General features: G+C 33.8%; 1 long non-coding RNA gene across 1 annotated transcript in view; it reads left to right on the top strand.

Moving 5' to 3' along the window:
• Positions 1 to 22,130, top strand: part of LOC106730196 — a 153,271-nt gene that overhangs the window by 36,539 nt on the left and 94,602 nt on the right. The window contains exon 3 of the long non-coding RNA XR_001366634.2: positions 3,461 to 3,523. This is a non-coding gene — a long non-coding RNA (uncharacterized LOC106730196). The remainder of the gene's footprint in view (positions 1 to 3,460; positions 3,524 to 22,130) is intronic.

Raw genomic sequence — 22,130 nt, 5'->3', positions numbered from 1 at the left:
TCTACCACCAAGCCAAGTGGTCAGCTGTGTTGGGACCCTATTGTACCCATCAGCAGGCTGGCAGAAGCTGTGTACAATTGGGACGCATAGCTAACCTCACAGGGTAGGAATCTACCCTGCCCTCCAGGGGGCTGACAATCATGTCATGAGGCAAGGCCTTGCAGCCAACCTGGCAGGGGGCCAGCCCTGCCTATCACTATGCCCACAGTTGTTAGCCCCATCACAACAGAAGGAAGCATGCAGCCCATATGAGGTTGCCCCTAGAGCATCTAGCTCTGGTGACCAGAGGGGAGGATGCTGCTAGGCCCTACGATGTTTCCTACATATGGCACCTTTCCCAAGATTGGGAGATGTAACCTATCTATCTAATACATAGAAATAACCACAGAGAATTAGGGAATACAAAAATACAGAGGAATATATTCCAAGCAAAGCCACAAGACAAAACCTCCGAAAAAGAACTAAACGAAGTGGAAATAAGCAGTCTCCCTGATAGAAAGTTCAAGATAATGATCATGAAGTTGCTCACTTCACTTGCAAGAAGAATGGATCAACACAGTGAGAATTTCAACAAAGAATTATAAAATATAAAAAAGAACAAAGCAGAGCTGAAGAGTACAATAACTGAAATAAAAAAAAATACACTAGAAGGATTCAACAGTAGATTAGATGATGAAGAGGAATGGATCCCTATCTGGAAGACAGTAGTGGAAACCAAACAAGTTGAACAGAAAAAGAAAAAAGAATTTAACAAATGAGGATAGTTAAAGAAACCTCTGGGACAACATGCAGAATACTGACGTCGACATTATAAGGGTCAAGTAGGGGAAGAAAGAAAAAAGACAGAGAACTTATTTGAAGAAATAATACCCGAAAATATCCCTAACCTGAAGAAGGAAACAGACATCCAGTACCAGGAAGTGCAGAGGGTCTTAAACAAGATGAACCTAAAGAGGTCTACACCAAGACACATTATAATTAAAATGGCAAAAATTAAAGATAAAAAGAGAATCTTAAAAGCAGCAAGATGAAAGCAACTAGTTACATACAAAGGAACTCCCATATGACAATCTCTTGACTTTTCAGCAGAAACTTTATAGACCAGAAGGGAATGATGCTGCATATTCAAAGTGATGAAAGGGAAAAACCAAACATTCAGGTTTGAAGGAGAGAGAAAGAGTTTTATAGACAAGCAAAAACTAAAAGAGTTCACTACCAAACCAGCTTTATAAGAAATGTTAAAGGGACATCTCTAAGTGGAAAAAAAAAAGGCCACAATGAGAAATAAAACAATTATGAAAGGAAAAAAAATCATTGGTGAAGATTAACATATAGTAAAGTTAGTAGATTAACCCCTTGTAAAGCTGGTAGGGAGGTTAAAAGACAAAAGTAGTAGTAAAATCATCTATATCCACAATAAGTAGTTAAGGGATATACAAAGTAATAAAGTTGTAAAGTATTATGTCAAAAACATCAAATGTGTGGGTGGAGGAGGTGTAAAAATGCAAGGTTGTTAAAACATGATGGAACTTGAGATTATCAACTCAGAATAATCACACACACACATATGTGTTGTCATATATGAATCTCATGGTAATCACAAACCAATAACCTATAATAGATAAACTCACAAATGAATCCAAACATAACACAAAAGATAGTCATCAGATCACAAGGGAAGAGAGCAAAAGAAGAAAGGAACATAAAAGAAATTTAAAAAACAACCAGAAAGCACTTCACAAGATGGCAATAAGTGTATATTTATCAATAATTACTTTGAAGGTAGAAGGGCTAAATGCTGCAATCAAACGTCATGGAGGGGTTGAATGGATTAGGAAGAAAACAAGACATCTATATGCTCCTTACATCACCTAGACCTAAAGATACACACAGTGAAAGAAAGGCTGGAAAAGGATAAATAGATAAAGAAAAGCAGAATTTGAAATTCAAAATCTTAGAAGGTGATCAAATACCAATACTAACCAACAGTGCAAAATGCAGATTATAAACATAAAAATTCAAGTATTCAATAAAGGATCAAAGAATAAAAGAAAGTATATTTTATTGATGCCATAAAGGCAGCCTTTGCTTACACATATTGTGGAAAAGTCTCCCTGTGTGCCAGAAAAGTAGAAAAGAGCAAAGGGATTTTACTCTCCTTTTGGAGGACTAGAAGAGAGCCAAGTTGAAGTTTGGGCTGAGTTGAAAGCTTCCCTAGGAAGGGTTGGAAATTTCTTTCCACTGTTCTGACCTCTGCTAATGTTGGAACTTTGTTGACATGCTAGTAGAAAGGGTCATGCAGTATAAAACTAATTTTTTCCTTTTTATTCACTGTCTTCTGAATTCCAGATGTCTATGTAACTATTTTCAAGTATTACAGTTTTATTAAGTTATGTTATTTATTAAGCACTTTGGACCTATCTTGAGTCAAGAACTTGGACCAATTAGGTATGAGATTCCTTCCAGAGTTACTATAATAATAGATAGTACTGTACTGGGCAAACTCCCCTATTATCTTAAAAGTGATAATAATGTGGAAAAGTAACATTCTGTTTATAAGAATTTAAACATTGGTAAATAGTGTATAAAGTATACTGTAAACAAAGCACAGACATCATATTGGTTGGCAGAAGAAGCCATTGCCTCCACTTTGAAGATAAGAAACAATCATGAAATCAATACATTATTTATAATCTATACACATTGTTAATCAATAAATTAAAATGGGACCGCCAAGCTATCCAGCAAATTATAGTTATGAAGTAATGCTATTTGGTAAAGAAAATTGGTACAGCAATGAAAATATCTGGTTTATTCAATAACTCTCTTATTCACTTAAATTATCTCATTGATTACATTTTATACTTTAATTTACCTCTGTAGAGCCATTCTTTTATTATTATTATTATTACTATTTTTATTTTTACTGAGTTATAGTCAGTTTACAATGTTGTGTCAATTTCCAGTATAGAGCACAATTTTTCAGTTATACTTGAATGTACATATATTCATTGTCACATTCTTTTTCACTGTGAGCTACCACAAAATCTTGTATATATTTCCCTGTGCGATACAGTATAATCTTGTAGAACCATTCTTAAATACAGACTTTCTGAATGCCTGTTTCTTACTTTCATTAGTTTGAGGTTTGAATTTTCTCCATTTCATATACTTCATATATGTGAATACGTATGTATATTATATTTATAAATATATTTAGATACACCAAATATATTTTGTATATATTTTGGTATATACAGTTTTCTTACATTTTGTTCTGGGCATATCAGACAATTAAATCTTCTAAGCAGACATATTTCCTATTCACTTTATTAATGATTTTATTAATGATTCTTCTGTTTAGAAAGTATTTTAAAAGAGATCCATAGTGTGAAAGGACAGTTTATAAATCGTTATACACTGTTGATTGTTGTGTTTATGTTTATTTATTCATTCACAGCTTCCTTAGCTCACATCTCTCTTGACCTGAATGCACATTTCAATTTGGAGACTACATGGAACTGTAAGTACTGAATATTCATCTCAGAAGATGTTGAGTGGAAGTGCTCTTTCTAAGTCACAAAACAAAAAATGCTTTGTAAAAACTCTTTGAAGACTCCGGCTATGCTTTCATTCTGTGCCTTCCAAATAATACTAACAGAAAGGGGATCTTAAATAATAATTTTGAAGCAGTGCATCCTTTAACAATACATTTTCTATAAATGTAGCTTTTGGGTTATTACATAAAATTGGTTCTCTGGCAGTCATTTTTAAATAGATAAGAAAATTCATTAAAGATTATTTTGAGACCATGTCTAGTTTCTTTCTAAGAGTGATTATAAAACTAAAAAGGGGTAAATTGGACCACAGGGACTTCAACAACCATAGAAATCTGAATCTTTTCCCTTCAAAAAAGATATCTAAATTTTGAGGTTGCCCTAGGAAAGAAAAAGATATATGAAGAACAATAATTAATACAGTATTTAGTGAAGTTTGTGCCCAATTCATGCCTTGTCGCTCATACACTATGCAAGTGTCATTTCATTTTTTGTATTACACTTTCTTTATAGTAAAGTATTATTTTCCAATTCACAGTTGCCCTTTGACCTGATACTTCTTTTATGTCTGGTTTCTCAGATAGGGTTTATGAGGCTTCTATTTCTTAGGACATAGGACATTTTCTTGAAAAAACAATGAAGTCTATTTCAAGGATAAATTCTCTTCACTTGTGTGTCTTCACAACAGAAGTCAACAACACATTGTCCCATTGCTTTTAAAAAAAAGTTCAGTATAAGTATCTGGAAGCCATGTGATGACCTTAGTCACATGGGAGTTAAGGCATTTCCTGAGTTGGAGATATTTCTGCATGCAGGATATAGGAATTATAGTACTGATTAATTTTCATAGTTTTTCTCACTCTCCTTTCCTTTTCTTTTTTCCTATCAGCCGTATTCTTTCTGTTCTCTTAGAATATAAGCTTCTTATATTAAATTTAGTTTCACATGCTTCTGAGACTCTCAGTATATGTCCCTGCCGTATTGCTTCCCAGACACTTCTCATCGTCATTCACAAGGAGTACTATTTTGAGTCTGATTATCCACAGCTATTTAGAAAGCCTGGCATAAAGAAAAGTATAAAAAGATTTTACCAGAGGAACTTAATGAAGTATCAATTTAAATGAAAGAGTGTATACTTATTTTGCAAAGTAGAAAAGAGAGAAGTTCCTGTTCTTTGTGGGTCCTTCCTTAGTCTTTAGTGATCATGTTGAAATTCTCTTTAGATAGCTTTTAGCTGATGAATATTCTGGACAGCAGAGAATACTTAGCTATCTTTGTAACCCTTGAGCTTAACACAGCTTGTGATATATAAAATGATCAGTAAATGTTTGTTGAACTAAATTGAACTGAAAAGAACCTTATGTAGTTATCAAGCAGTAACTGTAGCTAATTCTGTAATGTTTGGGACTGAAAAGGTTATTTTAAAATTTAGAAGTCATATTTTCCCTGTTGAGATATTAATGTCTGCTTAACTTGAATAGAAAAAAAAGGCAGGCATCCTTTGGGGGAGAAAGTGAGGTAATACAGAAATTAGTTTTGCCACAAAATGATCCAGAACAATCTAGGGCATTCTGAAGTTCATGCCAAGTGTAGCATATGAAAAATTGTTTTTTTTTAAAATATGTCAACTTTTCCAAAATATGAAATCATTGCATTTGGTAGTAACTGATTGGCTTGCAAAATTCACCCTCTGGAATAGTCCTAACATCAAATGTGAGAGGTGTAAGTTTGTGAAAAGTGTTCAAGAAATAAAGCTTGTATGTATATAAATATAATAAAAGCCTATAAACGGAAGATGAAGTAGTAATTTAGCAAGTTAACATGTCTTGTCTTTTGATATGATAACTTATTAATATACCTGCTTATGCATTTAAAATGCTACAACAGAAGAAAAAAGGGATAAGTTACATTTTATAATTTTTTTTTTTGGAAAACTCTGTATGTACTTATTTGCTGATCGTTTAACTAATGCATGCTCTTTGTAAAACCCTTAAACTACTCAGAGGGGCTTAAAATTAAAAGTGAAAATCCTTCTGCTAATCCACCTGCATAAATATTACGATTTATAGTTTCTTATATATAATCATAGAGCATTTTCATATATATTAGCAAATAGTAAATGATAGATGTTTATTCATTTTCAGTGTTTTATATATATGATATACAAATTTGCATGATATTAAATAATTTAAAAACTGGACATACATGGGCTTGAAATATGTCCATGAAACAATTTTGTACTATAGATAATAATACAGATTTTAGTTAATCTGAAGTCAATTTTACGTGTCAAGAGTGAATAGATATAATTGAATTTTCTAAGAACTCTAGTAGAGAGTATTGGAATGTAAGCATCAAGAGGACAGAAACTTTTTCTTCTCCTCCATTTGGCTCTCTGCTTTTAGGCACAAAGTAAGTATTCACTTTAAAAGAAATAATGAATTATTTGTTACCCTGTCAGACTTAGCTTTTTTTCAGCACCTATTGCTAGGGCTGCTTTCCTTTTCCATTAGTGCATACATTTTGGTGAACACAGATATTTAACAAATAATCCAGTAAATTGTGTAATTTTAGATACTGAATAAATACTATGAAGAAAATAAAGTATGGTTTAGGTATACAGATTATGTATGTGGATATATGTGTTTGTATAAGTAGGCTGTTTATTATGTGTATGTTTTATGTGTATTTTGTATGTGTGTTGAGTGTGATTGTGTGTATTTGTGTGTGAATTGTATGGGTTATGTATGTTGTGTGTGAGTGTATTTTATTTTAGAGGGTGATCAGAAGAAGTTTCTGAAAATGCCTTGGTGAAATTACAGATAAAAAATTTATGTTGTTGCTGTTTGTTAATTTACATAATTCTCTTGACTCTAAATGTGATGAGAGGAGAGAACTAATATGTGTTGAACACTTTCTACTTTCATATATTATCTCATTTAATTCTTACAATGACTCTATGAAGTAGATACCGTTTTTTGAATCCTATAGATGAAGAAATGGTGGGAACTTATTCAGGGTTACCAAGCCGTCAACTGGCTTAGAAGTGGAATTTAAAACATGTCTCTCTGGCTTCAGGTTCCATTACTCTTACCACACTGCCTGTCTTAGTCAACGTGGGTGCTATAACAAAATACCATAGACTGAGGGGCTTATATACAAGAGAAATTTATTTCTCACATTTCTGGAGGCTCGGAAGTCCAAGATTAACGTGCTGGCAAATTTGGTGTCTAATGAGGGCCTGCTTCCTGGTTCGTACATAGATGGCCATCTTCTTGCTGTATTCTCACGTAATGGAAGCAAAAGAAAGCTCCCTGGATTTCCTTTTATAGTATCCCCATTCATGAGGGCTCCACCCTCATAGTCTATCACTTCCCAAAAGCCCTACCTCGTAATACCATCACATTGAGAGTTAGGATTTCAACATATGAATTTTGAGGGGACACAAATATTTAGTCTGTAATACTGCCTATCCCTAAAACTAGAAAAAAGGCCATGGAGAGAGAAAGGGAGAGATGAAGTACAATTAGAGCTAGAGAATTCATAATTTCTGAGATGATGGAAAGAATTAAAAGTAATCAGAAGTCACTTGATGTCTGTTATGACAGTATAACTGACTTGCTGTATTAAATGAGCCAAAATGTATTAAGTACACAGAGCAATGGCATATATGTACTATATGTGTTAACTTTTATTATTATTACTAGTCTGATAGGTGAAGCTACTAAAGGATATTGACACATAAGGTTTATGTCTATAATTAATGAATGAGGAATAATTGAGTGCATAGTATGGTTCACCTGTGTGCTGAGTTGTTCTCATTATCCAAGCAGAAAACAGTGGAAAAGTAACACAAATCAGCTAAACATTGATGAATAACTTAGTCAAAGCAAACTTTATATTTGGCCATGGAACTGTTTCAAATGTATTTGGAATATTGGTTGTGGAATTATATAATTTTTTTTAGACATATCCTAGAGTTCACTTAGTCACATTATCATAGAACAGTGGTTCTTTATCAGAGCCAGTGTCCTCCTTGTTATAATGAATGAATGATAATATACAACCAATTAATAAACAATATAAAAATTAGAACATTGATATAAAAAGCTTTTAGGAAGAAGTTCAAATAATCAAAATCAAAACAAACGTACCAAATTCCCTCAGTTAAAAAACAGAGATTACCAGATTGAAAAATAAAATAAAATCAACTGTATACAAAATATACATCTATAGCATAGAGATGTGGAAAGTTTGAAAATAAAAGGATGGTAAAAAATAACAAGCAACTCCCAACTAAAAGAAAGTTGGCATAGCTGTATTGCTGTCAGACAAATACACTTTAAGATTGTTAGAGGATATTGATATTAAACAAAAAAACTTAACAGTTTTCAGAGTCAAATTAGCTTAGAACATTTCAAAACGTATGTCAATAATATTATTTTTGAGCCTTAGTGGTACATGTTCTAACTTAAATCTTTGGTAAATCACAGTTACTTTCTTCTTGTTGAACCTCCATTTAAAATTCTGGACTTCAGTAAGTTGTCTAGACAAAATAGATATTTAAAGTTATTATTTTGTTGTCAGCAGTAACAGGGACACGTTCTCATGGTACAAAGGAAATCACTTCTGCTTTCTGTGTTGTAGTGGATGAACGATCTGTATTCATTAGTGAGAAAATAGCTTTAGAAGGATGGAACTCTTCAAGGAATAGCCGTTTCTTTTTTCATTGTGGTCACCTGAATAGGCCAAGTTATTTGTGGTACACAGGACAATTAATTTACTATTTCCCCCCATAGACAGGACATAGAAATCTGCATCATGCATTAGGATAGAGAAAATCTCGGCTGTGGCAAAAAGATTAATGACTTCCTTTGGATATAAACTCATCCAGCTCCTTTGACCATTTATGTTGCATAAAGACTTATTTTATATCAAGTTTGGTATCATTCTAAGTTACTAGCGAAACAATTAACATTGATTGGTGGGTATATCCTACTGATGATTTTATGTAGTAGATTGTTCAAACTTCTTTTGATAGACATATTGACTTCAGTGTTAGTGCACATGTGAAAGCAGATTAGCAACAATTTAATTACTATACAAGTTTGGTGTTTACTTAAATGTGAACTGGTTTTTTTGTATCAATTGTATAACTATATAATTAATTAAATAAATTAAAATGAATTATATAATGAATTGTATAGTTATATGAGTATAATTGTAGAATTTTTTTTCTCAGAAAACTAGTGATTTTTCTTAACATATACTATATGATGTATGAGGTGCAGTGTGATATATATCAGCTGTTGACATGGATGGATATTTTTATTAAGGATGTTATTGCAAATGAGATACCTAAAGAACTCGGGTTATTGAATAAAACACTGCATTTAACATGTGTTTTAGACTGCAAATACAAGGATAACACTATTATACATCCTCAAAAAGGACTCACTATCTTCTTTTTTGATATCCAATAAATATGCCCACCTATAAAAATGAAAAGGAAAATAACTGGGCTATCTAATACACAGGGTTGTTGTGAACCAGTAGAAAACAGATACAAATATTTGTTATTTGTTTATGTGAACCAGAGTAGGAATGAGGGTGGGGGGGTTGTAATAGATATTTGAAGGTAGAAGAGTTGTAAAATAAATCTGTGTCATAAATGAAGCTTATGTTAAAAGCTAAAATCCATTAAAATCCAGATTGCTTGAAACTATGACATATCCAACTAAAGACTGTCATAAAAACAGATGAGGTACCTCCACACTGTTTTCCATAATGACTGTACCAATGTGTACTATGGATCACCAGCACTGCTAAGGTTCCCTTTTCTCCATGTCCTCACCAACACTTGCTATTGCCTTTTGGATAATAACCATTCTGACAGGTGTGAGGTGATATCTCATTGTGGTTTTAATTTGCATTTCCCTGGTGATTAGTGATGTTGGGCATCTTTTCATGTGCCTGTATATCTTCTTTGGAAAAATGCCTATTCAGATTCTCTGCCCATTTTTTAATCATGTAGGTTGTTTTATGATGCTAAATTATATGAATTCTTCATATATTTTGGATTTTAATCCATTATCAGATATATCATTTGCAAATATCTTCTCTCATTCATAGATTGCCTTTTCATTTTGATAATCTTTTTTCTGTAAAAAAGCTTTTAAGTTTTATTAGGTCCTATTTGTTTAATTTTTGCTTTTGTTTTTCTTTACGGAAGAGACAAATCCAAAAAATATTGCTAAGATTTATGTAAAAGAGTGTGCTGCCTATATTTTCTTCTAGGAGTTTTATGGTTTCAGGTCTTATATTTAGGTCTTTAATACATTTTGAGTTTATTTTTGTATATGGAGAAAGTGTTCTAATTTCATTCTTTTACATAACACTTTTCCCAACAACATTTATTACAAAGACTGTCTTTTTCTCATTGTGTATTCTTTGTCCTTGATTAATTGACCATATGTGTGTGGGTTTATTTGGGGGCCCTTTATTATGTTTAGTTGATCTATGTGTCTCTTTTTGTGCCAATACCATACTACTTTGATTGCTGTAGCTTTGTAGTATGGTCTGAGATTAGGGCATGTGATAACTCCAGCTTTGTTCTTTTTTCTCAAGATTGCTTTGACTATTTGGGGTCTTTTGTACATACAGATTTTAGGATTATTTGTTCAAGTTCTGTGAAAAGTCATGAGTATTTTGATACAGGTTGCATTAAATCTGTAAATTGTTTTGGGTAGTATGGACACTAACAATGTTAATTCTTTCAGTCTATGAACATGGAATATCTTTTCATTTATTTATATTGTCTGCAGTTTCCTTCTTCAGTGTCTTACAGTTTTCAGTGTACAGATCTTTCACCACCTTGGTTAAATTTATTCCTAGGTATTTTTTTCTTTTCAATGTGTTGGTAAATGGGATTGTTTTCTTGATTTCTCTGTCTGATAATTATCAGTACTTAGAAAAGCAATAGATTTTCATATATTAATTTTGCATTCTGCAACTTTACTTAATTAATTTATTATTTATAGTAGCTTTTTGGCAAGTCTTTAGGGTTTTCTATAGATAGTACCATGTAATCTGCAAATAGTGTAAGTTTTACTTCTTTCCTTCTAATTTGAATGTCTTTTATTTCTTTTTCTTATCTGATTGCTGTGGCTAGGATTTCCAATATTTTGTTAAATAGATATGGGAAGAACAATCATCCTTGTCTGATTCCTGATTATGTTAGCTGCGGATTTCTCATAAATGGCTTGTATAATGTGGAGACATATTCCCTCTGTATCAACTTTGTTGAGAGTTTTTGTTATGAATAAACGTTGGATTTTGTCAAATGTTTTTTCCTGCACTTATTGAAATGCTCATGTGATTTTTATCCTTTGTTTTGTTAATGTGGTGTATCATGTTGATTTGTGGATATTGAACCATCCTTGCATCCCTGGAATAAACCCCGCTTGAGAAGGATATAATCCTTTTTATGTATTGTTGAATTTGTTTTGTTATTTTGTCGACGATTTTTTACATCTATGTTCATCAGTGATATTGACTTACAATTTTATTTCTTTGTCTGGTTTTGGTATCAGAGTAGTGCTGGCCTTGTAGAATGACTTTGGAAGTGTTCCCTTCTCTTCAGTATTTTGGAGCAGTTTGAAAAGATAGCTATTAACTCTTTTTTAAATGTTTGGTAGAATACCCCTATGAAGCTGTTCATTCCTGGGCTTTTGTTTGTTGGGAGGTTTTTTTTTTTTTTTTTTTTTTTTTTTCTAAACAGATTTAATTTCACTTGTAATTGGTCTATTAATGTTTTCTGTTTCTTCCCAATTCAGTCCTAGAAGATTATATATTTCTAAAAAATGTATCCATTTCTACTAGGTTGTACAGTTTGTTGGAGTACAACTGTTTGTAGTATTCTCATGATTATTTGCATTTCCATGATGTTGGCTGTAACTTCTCTTTCATTTCTAATTTTGTTTATTTCGGTCTCTCTCTTTTTTTCTTAATGATTCTCGCTAAAGGTTTATTATATCATTTATCTTTACAAAAAACCAGCTCTTAGTGTCATTGGTCTTTTCTATTTATTTATTTTTTGCCTCTATTTTATTTATTTCCACTCTGATCTTTATTATTTCCTTCCTTCCACTGCCTTTTAGATTTGTTTTTATTTTTCTTTTAAAAAATTCCTTTAGATGGAAAGTTAGCTTATTTTTTTTTTTGAGATTTTTCTTATTTCTTAAGGTAAGCTTATACTGCTGTAAACTTCCTTCTTAGAACTGCCTTTACTGCATCACATAGAATTTGGAAAGTTGTGTTTTTCTCTTCATTCATCTCAAGGTAGTTTCTGATTTCCTCTTTGATTTTTTTGATTGATCCATTGGTTTTCTGGTAGGAAGTTTAGTCTACACATGTTTGTGTTTTTTTTTCATTTTTCTTCCTGTAATTGATTCTCATTTCATATTGCTGTGGTAAAAAATATGCTTGATATAGTTTCAATGTTCTTAAGTTTTGTTAAGACTTTTTTTTTTGTGACCTAGTATATGATCTGTCCTGGAGAACATTCCATGTGTACTTGAAAAGATTATGTATTTTTCTGCTTTTGGATGAGCCTTGGTTTTAGAAGAGCCATTCTGCTATTCTTCATGTCATTCTCAATGAAAGTTGCTCTATATGTAGTTGTATTTTTGATGTGTTCATGGGGGAGGTGAGCTCAGTGTCTTCCTACTCTGCCATCTTGATCCTATCCCCAAAAAAGTTTGCTACGTTCTTTTTAATAATCTCTTCAAGTGTGGACAGTTTTGTAGTATATTGCATGTACAGGGAGAGTAGAAAAATAATTCAGTCTGTTGCATGATTAATCAAAAAACTTAAATTTATGATTGGAATGCAGGGACCTTTACACACAATTGAACTCACAATTAATTGGTATCACTACAGGTTTTTGTCCTACAAACCCAGGAATTCTGATAAGTGCTGTTTCACAAAATTCAAAAAAGGATAAAATGTATATTGTCTTTATAACTATTAATTGCATTATTGCATATATTCTTGATGATATTATTTCTGTCTTGTCTAGGCATTGGGGAGAACTGGATCCTTTGCTTACTGTTTTATAAATATGATGATTGGAAGAATTTTTCCCATATGAATTTCTGTCACTGTACATTTAAGACCTTATTTCCCTTTTTTTAATGCATATATTTCCTGCTGGGAGGTGTGGGACACTCTGCCTATGCCTATATGTTACGACGACAGGTGGGTCTGCACAGTCGGTTGTAGTAGGATTCCTGGAAGTCCTTCCTATTCTGAGAAGACTAGCAATCACTTCAATATATGCGGGAGAGACTGTGAACTACAAATATATTCCACTAACTTCAAACTAAATGAATCAGTTTCCCTTATCCAGATCCCAATAATGCCACCTACAACTTAGAAAAAAATTGTTGAGTTAAGTCACTATGCTGTACGCTTTAAATATACACAGTGTTGAATGTCAATTAACTCTCAATAAAACTGGAAAAAAAAAGAAAGTGTAATGGAGGGTAAGTTTATCTTATATTTTATAATATTTCTGAAATCTCTTATTAGTCCTAAGGGGCTGTTGATACTATACATTCTTCTAGGTTGGTGATCACATAATTGAAGTTATTAAATAAATAAATAAATAATATTGAATACATTCATAATTTATAAACAATATGAATAAAAGTTCATCATAATCAGATAGGGCTCGTCCCAGGAATATGAGGATGCTTCAGCATCAGAAAAATCACGAATAATTCACCATATTAATTGACTAAGGGGAAAAATATGATTTTAATTATATATGGGAAAACATTTGATAAAGTTCAGAATATATTAATGGTTAAAAACTATTAGAAACCTAGAAAAAAGAAATTTCTAGACTTGACAAAGGTTGTTTATAAAAACCTTTGGCAAATATTATACAGAATGGAGAAACTCTAGTTTCATTATCTTTAAGATAGTGGAGAAAAGAACAATTTCATTATCACTGCTAATATTTTAAAAGTATTGAAGGTCCTAGACAATGCTGAATGGAAATTAAAAGAAAAATCTATGAATGATGTTGGTCTTGGAAGGGAACATACAAAACTCATTTTTATAGACTATGTTGTTTTTTTTTTATTATTACCACTTAAATTTCTATAGTATTTATTTTTCTTTTCAAGTTCTCTATTTCTGTTTGTTTAACTTAGCATTTTATACCGTTTTAGGAAACTGCATTTCCTCTTGGTTTTAAAATTTATTAGCATATAACTGATCGAAAAAACTGTTTTATTGTTTAAAAAATCTTATGTCTTATAGTTACTTCCTTTTTTCATTTTGTATTTTATTTATGTCAGATTTCTTTTATTCTTATCAGTCTTATCAAACATGTTTATATCTTTAAAATATTTTTCAAAGAACTATCTTCTGTTTTTGTTTGTTGCTCTTTTACCTTGTTATTTGTTGCATTCTTTTTAAAATTTGAATTATTTTAGTCCATTTCCAATTTCTTGAGCTGAATTTATTTTTAAACTATATTGCTTTTTGATATATATAGTTCTCTTACATGATATTAAAAAAGCTGTCTGATACTGATTCTTCGGATTTTATTGAAGCTTTCTTTGTAGCCTAGCATTTACTCTGTTTTCATACAATTATGGGTATTTGAAAAGAAATTGTTTTCTCTGTTTTTCACATGAAGAGTTCTGTATATTTTACATATAATTGTATTGTTCAGTTTTTCAGTATTTCTGCTCATTTTTTAACCAGCTTGCTCTACCATTCCTGAGAAAGTTTTATCACAACTTTCTTAACTATTGATTTATCTGCTTCTTCCTGCAATTGTGTTTGGTTCTGTTGTTGCTTGGTATAATTTAAGTCTAAATTTATAAAAAATATGTATCCTGTGTTTTTGAAGGATTCGTTTATAAGACTATAATGTCCTTTATTCTTTATCTTTGTAGCCTTAAGTTCTTTTTATCCAATGTTAAGATTACTGCCACAGCTTTTTTTGAATTCCATTTTATTTCAACCTTCCATGCTTTTTTGTTTTAAGTGATCTCTTATAGCCAACATGTAGTTGTATCTTATTTTGTAATCCAACCTGAGAATCTTTTTTATTTAATGAGTTGGTTTAATTTATTTAAGTTTATTAATATTATTATTAAGAAGTTCTCTAATCTTTTTACAAAGTTTTTATATTTTGTACTTTTGTTCTTTCTTTTTTCCCTCTACTCTTGCTTTCTTCTGCTTGCTGGAAGCATTACATTCTATATTTTTGTGGTTATTGCTGTTATCTTAAAAGTCCTACTCATGCTTCTTTACTCCTATTGATTAACTGAATTTACTAATATCTATGTAGTCCCCCTAACAGGACAAGCCCTATGGCATAATCTCTTATCCTTTAGTTTCCTTCCAAAACCTATATGACCAAAATTTTGTGCCTAGGTTATTATAAATATATTTTATATTTTACTTTTTTGGGGAGATTTTTGTGACTATACATTTTACCAACATACCTTATCACTGTTAATTTCTATATCACTTGAAAAATTACTGATTATTTTATCTTTTTTATTTGATTACCCTCCCCAGAAATGTTTTCAGTGTGGGCCTTTATATAAAAAAACCATCTAAGGCCCTGTGTATTAAGTTTGGTTACACAGAAACAGCCAGGGATATATTATGAAAATATTCACATAAAGACAACTAGTAGAGTGGAAAACAGAAGGGAAAGTAAAAAGAAATCAAGCAAATGTGAGATTTTAGGCAAAAATCCTAGCTTCTGCTTGATCCTGTGGGGAGAGTTAGAACACCTTGAGAAGAAACCTGGTCTTTCAAATTCCCACAGTTGATCATTGGCTATGGGCTGCTTCAGTTGATTATAAATTTCTAGACACTCCTTGTTCTTTGAATGTGTAGTTGAAACTTCTCCAGTAGCCAAAGGGCATTCTTCTGAATCAGTTAAACGTACCCACAAAGGAAGAGAAGCATACAGACTCCAAAGGAGAGATGCAAAACTAGTAGGTGGGGTCCAGACAAAACATAGATTGTGTCCAGTACAGTCCTCTGCTCAGATTCACTAAGTTCTCATAAATATCAATCCATCTTACAATGGCTTCTTCTATATTTTTGATGGTCACAATTTCTGGAGGAAAATATATAGGAGGTATTTAATGAGATGAGCTATAGCCCTTGCCTGCCTTCCTCCTCCATCCTTTCTATTTTTAAAAAAATTATTTGGGGGGGGGATCATTTAATAAATAAATAAATAAATAAATAAATAAATTTTAATAGAGGTACAGGGGATTGAACTGAGGATCTCATGTATAGTAAGCACACGTTCTACCACTGAGCTGTACCCTCCCTCCTCCATCCATTCTAGATTGTTCTCACTCTGGCTAGAACGTTTGCTGTTCTAGTGGTTTGACCCAATATTTAAGCCTTTGGGCATTATGTTTTTATAATAGAATGGTTGCTCTAATTACCCTTTCATAGTTATTATTGGGCAGTAGATACCAATAGATATTGTGGGTGGATTAATGTAGTATTAAACATATTCTCTTTCTCAACTATGTAGCTTCATAATAGTGATCAAGGTTAATTACCCCTACCAATATGGTAATGCTTTTTTTCTGCCTGCTTGTCTACCAGCACAGGGACCCAAACATTTTGACAGTTGTAACTTTCCTTTTAGTGAAGCCCATACTTGGTCCCTTAGTGAAATCATCTCTCTTCTGGGAACCAGGAACTTCAGACCTGCAAAGTCTAGATCTGTGGCAACAAGAAGCATAAAATTACCTAAGCAGTTCTCTGGGAATGATGATAAGAGGCACTCCTACTTCTATCATTTAATTCCTGAATTCAGCAAATTTAATGGCCAATGGATTTAAGGTATATTTGGTATCACGAAGGAGAGTGTACCCACCATGGAGTGTCACCTCCAGGCTTGTGCCTCAGCTATATCTTCAAGTGCCCATTCTAACATTCTACCAACCTGTTGGCTTATGGATGATACAGTTCTTTTAACCAGTGGATCTCATGGTTATGAGCCGATTGTTTCACATCCTTTGCTGAAAGGTGGGTCCCTTGGTCCCACGAAATTTTATGTGAAATTCCATGTTACTGAGTCAGATTCTTTGTGAACCTTAGGATAGTTATGTTAGCTGAGATAGTACAGGCAGGAAAAGAAAATCCACCCATAAAAGACATAAATCTTGGTCATAACAAACCACTGCCCTTTTCTAGGTGAAAAGGTCCTATATTATTTGACTTGCCATTAAGTGGATAGTTGATCTTGAGGAATAATCTTTAGCAGGTCTTAAATTTGGTTTCTGTTACTATTAAGTGTATACATTCAGCAGTATTGGTACCCAGATTAGCTTGGGTGATGGAAGGAGCCCATGGTGTTGAGCTCATGTATAGGCTCCATCTCTTTCACTATCACTACTCCATTCCTGTGCCCATTGAGCGAGTACTAGAGTGACCACGTACAGAGGCTGGCAGACAGCTACTGGATAAGTAATCCTGTTTAACTTGTTGTTTAGGATGTCTTCTACAGTTGATGCTCTATCAAGAGTGTTTAGTGTTTCAAGGATGCTCAACCTTTATACCCACTCCCACATCTAAACCCTTCATTTTAAGACTTTCTTCTTATCTCTGATCTTCCAGTCTTGCATTTTTCTGGACTAACCAGCCAAACCATTTTCCACTGCCCATGTGACCCTATATATTCTTACATTTAGCCAGTTATTTTTTTTCAGACAAACTGGATGACCAAATGCACTGCATCAAGTTTTTCCCATTGAGAGAACTTCTTCTTACTACTGTCTTTCAGGGCCACCCTTGAGTTGGGCTGCAGTACAGGAGCAGCCTATTTTTATCTTGACTCAACATACCTAGTAAACATCCATGAACCAGTTCTGGGTTTTTCTTCTGTTAGCTGTTTGTAAGATAAGCAACAAGGATTTATTGTATAGCACAGGGAACTATGTTCAGTATCTTGCAATAACCTATAATGGCAAATAATCTGAAAAAAATATGTAACTGAAAAAAAGAGATCCTGATTATTTGACAGATGGCCCTTGGTCACTGTGGGGAAGGACTGAGGGAATTACTACTCTCACTTACTATGGTATTCCAGGGTCTTTCCTTATAGAGATCTGACCTCTCTTTTAATTGATGAGTTCTTGTGTAAGAACTGCCTCAGGTATGGAATATAGAAGAGAGATTGCAGCTTTTAATTAGTTCCTCTAGGGCAGCTGAGATCATTCTTCTGCCCATGTGTTCTTGATCTCTTTTGAATGAATCTATCTTCCTTCCTTCCTTCCTTCCTTCCTTCCTTCCTTCCTTCCTTCCTTCCTTCCTTCCTTCCTTCCTTCCTTCCCTTCTTCCCTTCCTCCCTCCCTCCCTCCTTTCTGTCTGTCTGTCTGTCTGTCTGTCTGTCTGTCTGTCTGTCTACCTATCTACCTATCTACCTGCCTACCTACCATCTGAAGAAATTCTCTTGTTTACTGCCTATTTGTCTTGCTCTAGGAACCATGGCCTATCATGATAGTTCACTGTGGGTCAGGGTGCCCTGGATGCCATTTTAACCATGCTTCCAATTACAGTTATTACACACATGTTGTCTCTGTCAGTTAGGTGCTGCCAGCTGCTTCTGCTACTCTGGAATCCTGTCTTCCTTGTTGATACTGGGGTGCCAAGTTCCATAACAGCATGTCCCGCCATCAGCCTCAGGTGGCAGAGGAGACCACTACTAAGCTTCTCAGTAAAGAAGCATCTCCATTTCCAGTGCATTCCTTATCACCACAGTTAATGAAATGTTCTCTGGCCCCTTCCAGGGAAGGTCAACTGGTGGGTTCTCACATTTTATGTAGTAGACCCATTTTTATCATGTTCACTTCTCTGGGACATTTGCTTCCTTTCCTCAGCACTCTGTCAGTTCTAGCATGCCAAATTTGTTTAATCAGAAGGCCATCATTTTTTCCAAGCTTCCAAGATTCATCCCAGCAGCATATCAGAACTTGCCAGGGCATTAAATCCTGAGTCAGAGCGTGCCTCTATATCCAGACACTCTTCCTAATCCAGTTTTAAGTTCAGCTCCCCTCCTGATTCAAGGCTTTTAAGAGCTGCTTCCAGACATGCTGTTTTGGTTCCTCCCAGTTCACATTAGCAAGGCCTTACAGCAACTTTGGTGAAAACGGCCCTTTTCTCCCTTGTAGAGATAACAATTCCCAAGTCAGGTTATGGTAACACAGCCCTCAATATTGGTCTAGAGGCCAGGAGAAGAGAAGAAAGGCATGTCTGACGAAGCCAGCATTTTCTAGCAAGTCATCTGCCTCAATTGAGGCTTCTGTGTAGTCTTCAGGCTACCATTTAGAAATCAATGTTAAAAGAAATGAATTTTTTTCCATCTGTTTCAAAGAGCATCCTCTTGAGGAAGACCTATTTCCTCAAAGATTATACCTAGTATAAGATAAGAACTTAATTTTTGGTTTTCTTTTTTAATGACTTAAAATTGATACTTAAAAATGTGATCCAAATATTACTCAGTGAGATTGAAAACATTCTCAAAAATGTTTGAAGTGAAAATATACCTAAACTAGGCTTATAACATTTAATTATTGACCTGAATGTGAGTTTGGATTCTTAATTTCAAAATATGGAGTATATTCCTACTGATAGTTAGCACTTTCTGCTGAATGTTTCTTCACCAAGTAGGACCTAGGCTTACTCAGAACAGGGAAGCTGATATATTGAATAACTTATTGTTCACATTTGGCAGTTAGCCCCAGAGATGTAAAGTTAATAATATGCTAGCCAGGAAAGTTGTAAATCAAAATGAAAAAAATTCTGGCAGTGAGGACACAACTGGAACATTTTTGCAGTGAGACAAGTAGTTAATCATCCAGCTGTGCTCTTGGTTAATAACTCATAGAATGTAAGAAGGAAATGAAATGACCAGTATTTTCCCAGCATTGTGGTTTTAGTGTCCAGGGTTGACAGAATGCTGTTGGTAAATTTAGGAGGGAAATTGTGGGTAAAGGGAAAATGGTCTATTTATTTAAGGCATAAGTTGAATACTGTTTTGCTGGTTTAAAACATTTACAACACTCTACACTCTTCTTCAATAGCTGGTGGCCTTATAAACCCATTGTATGATTACCTAAAGATTACATAGGTAAAGCTGTTGCTTTTCAAACTTTGTGAATGGTGGCAATTGATAGATATGTAAAAAGACTTAGGAGGGTAAATCACTTTTAGTGTTAAAATCATTATCTTCTCATTCTATGCATCCTAGCCTGTGTAAGAAAAAAGACAAATGCCTTAAAAGTGTGGTCTAATGTACTCTTATCCTCTCATGATACTTATATTATGTGATCGCATGTATTTTCATTTTCTCATCTAAACATTACATTTAGAGGTATGAAAATAAACTTTTAATTAGCATTGTACTTTTCTGAGGGAGTTTTTTCCCTGATCAATGAGATTATGTTATTATTTAAATTTTATGAACATTTTAATAGATTTCTTAAAATAGACTTAGGTCTGTTTAGAAATTGTGTATTCAGTTTCTGAGTCTAGCTCAAATTTTTGTTATTTCATTATGAATGGATCAATCAATGAATTAATCACTTAATCAGTATAGTAGTGGGTATGATATTTCTCAGACAATAAATTTGGATGTGCAAAGTAGCTCCCTTAACTTTTTGGTAACTCAACCTAAGCTTCATTTGAACTTCCACTCTTTCTAGAGACAGAAAATTAAATCTAGTCAATTTGCAGTACACTCAGTGGACTTACTTTCTCTCTGCCTGTCCTCTTTCTAAAAGTGAGAAAGTTTCATTCACTCATTTAGCTCAAAGCTCTTCATATTTCTTGAACCCCGTTAAGTCCTCCAAGTATGCATGAAACCATCTCTGTTCTCTCATGCCAGTGCTTATTCGGAGCCTGTTAGCTTGCTTCTTCCCAAGACAGCAGATGGGAAATGGAGAAACTTTCAGTTCTCAAATTTACTAGAGATTCTATTTGCACCTTCTTGGAGTGGGAATAAGGGAGGACAGAGTCCCTTCTTAGAGACTCACATAAGCATCTCTGTTATTCTTTTTAAAAATTTCTTAAGTGGGAGAGCTGATTTCGTTTTTCATCATCCTTCAGTTGTTTAAAGCATATATCTAATGCTCTAGAGTGTAGGCTTTCTGACTTTTAGTTGTCTCTATGTGGGCTATAAAACTTTACTTTGAAAGTCAAGAGCTGAGAATTGGTTCTATCCTTTATTTTTTTTCTTTCTGCATTTCTGCTGAAACAACTCTAAACTGAGAGTAAGTACAGAATTCCTTCATGACTGCCTGATTTAAAGAGGGATATCAGTTAGAAGGAAGTGTGTGTGTGTACCTATTGGAGGCAGGAAGAGTAGGCAGAGGTTGAGAGGGGCCACACTGGTAACTAATTCACATGATCATTCCGCCACACAGATACTGATTTAGTGTCTATTACGTGTCCGGTTCTGCTTTACAAACAATGAAAGAGATGACACAATAAGCTTTCTGTTTTCAGGGAGCTTGCAGTTAGTGGCGGGAGCAAAGAACAGGATATGTGAAATAATTGAGGTGCAATTCAAAAATACGTAATACATAACTAAATATTAAATTAGGTAATGCATGCCCTCCGGTGAAATTATGGTGCATAACAGAGACTGGATTGTGGTAGTGAATTTAGAGTTGGCCCTGAAAGTTGGTTAAAGTTTATGTAAGAGGAGAAAATGGTTAAGGACACAGAAGATGAGAGAAACAATGTAAGCTAAAGTACAGAAGCAGGAATGAGTACTGTAAGCAGGGAGGACACAATGAAAGGACTGATCTTTTTGGAAAGGGTATTGAGTGCTTGCTATGAAGTGAAAATAAATTAGGTTGAAATAACTTAATATGAAAATATTTCAAGTTGACAGAAGAATTTTTGCTTTCTGCAATGGGTGGCAGAAGATTATACAGAGGCATGATAAATGCTTTTGTCGAGGAAAGAGATGATGGAAGTTTGGACGAACTGGAGACTCAAGGAGACTGTTGATGTAATCCAAGTGTAAAATGGTAAGTGCCCAGCAAAGGGTGATATGAAGTGGGAATGCAATGAGAATGAAAAAGGGACAGAGATGGCAAGAGACAAACGATGGAAAGACCTGGGAAAAACCGAGTGGGATTATATACTGATATAGTGACCTAGTTTTAAACTTCATATTGTATTTTTCCCTTTTCCTTTTCCTATTCAAGCAAGTATTTGATTCTGTGATCATTGTCTCAGGGAATGGATGTGGCTGGGTAGAAGCACAAAACTTGGCTTTTGTTTTAGAAATCTAACCCTCATAATGGAGGAAGGATTTGTGAAATTGGTAGGATAAAGTGGGTGTGAATGCAAGGGAAAGTGTCTTGGCTGGATATTTGAAGGGAGAATTGCTTTGAGACTAGAAAGAAATAGATTGGGCAGGGAAGAGAAAGCCTGGGAGATTCATGGCATCCTAGATATCTGATCATTCCATTCTACTTCCTGGCAGTGCTCTCGAGAGGG

Source organism: Camelus ferus, chromosome 5 (assembly GCF_009834535.1).
Source record: "Camelus ferus isolate YT-003-E chromosome 5, BCGSAC_Cfer_1.0, whole genome shotgun sequence".
NCBI classification, from domain to species: Eukaryota; Metazoa; Chordata; class Mammalia; order Artiodactyla; family Camelidae; genus Camelus; species Camelus ferus.
The sequence above is the reverse complement of the archived record's forward strand: the minus strand, read 5'-3'. Positions and strand labels throughout refer to the sequence as shown.